The sequence below is a fragment of the Penaeus monodon genome, chromosome 24, assembly GCF_015228065.2.
Source record: "Penaeus monodon isolate SGIC_2016 chromosome 24, NSTDA_Pmon_1, whole genome shotgun sequence".
Lineage (NCBI taxonomy): Eukaryota > Metazoa > Arthropoda > Malacostraca > Decapoda > Penaeidae > Penaeus > Penaeus monodon.
Genome location: NC_051409.1, coordinates 26,307,666 through 26,308,176, shown reverse-complemented (window position 1 = coordinate 26,308,176; position 511 = coordinate 26,307,666). Strand labels below are relative to the sequence as shown.

The 511-nt window shown below is 38.2% G+C and overlaps 1 protein-coding gene across 1 annotated transcript in view; it reads right to left on the bottom strand.

Moving 5' to 3' along the window:
- The window catches only part of LOC119588689 (major facilitator superfamily domain-containing protein 12-like), a 36,240-nt gene that overhangs the window by 5,610 nt on the left and 30,119 nt on the right, over positions 1–511 (bottom strand).

The window sequence follows — 511 nt, the reverse complement described above, 5'->3', positions numbered from 1 at the left end:
CCAGAACCAGCTAAATGGAACGATTATAACAACCACAACAACACCCACAATGATCGAACATATAGACCTGGTAGAACAACAAACAAAAACAAACAACTTGATTCAGCAAAAACAAACCTAATACAACATCATTAACAACAACAACAACAAAGGCCCACCAAACAGAAATTTAGTATGACAACAAACAAACAACACCCAGAACGAACGAAAACCGACCAAGCCAACAAGGACAACAACAAAGACAACCAAAAAGACAGCAAAAACAACAACAAAGGCAACAAAAACAAAGCAGCAACACCAAAGACAACGACACCAAAGAGAGCAGGAATACCAAAGACACGAAGAACAAAGACAAAAAAAAACAAAGAAAATAACACCAAGACAAGAATAACAAAGACAAAACCAAAAGACGAGAATAACAATAGCAAAGACAAAAACACCAAAAACAACAAAAACAAAGACAGCAACAACCCCCCCCCCCCGACCACAAACCAAGCAGAACAACCACAAC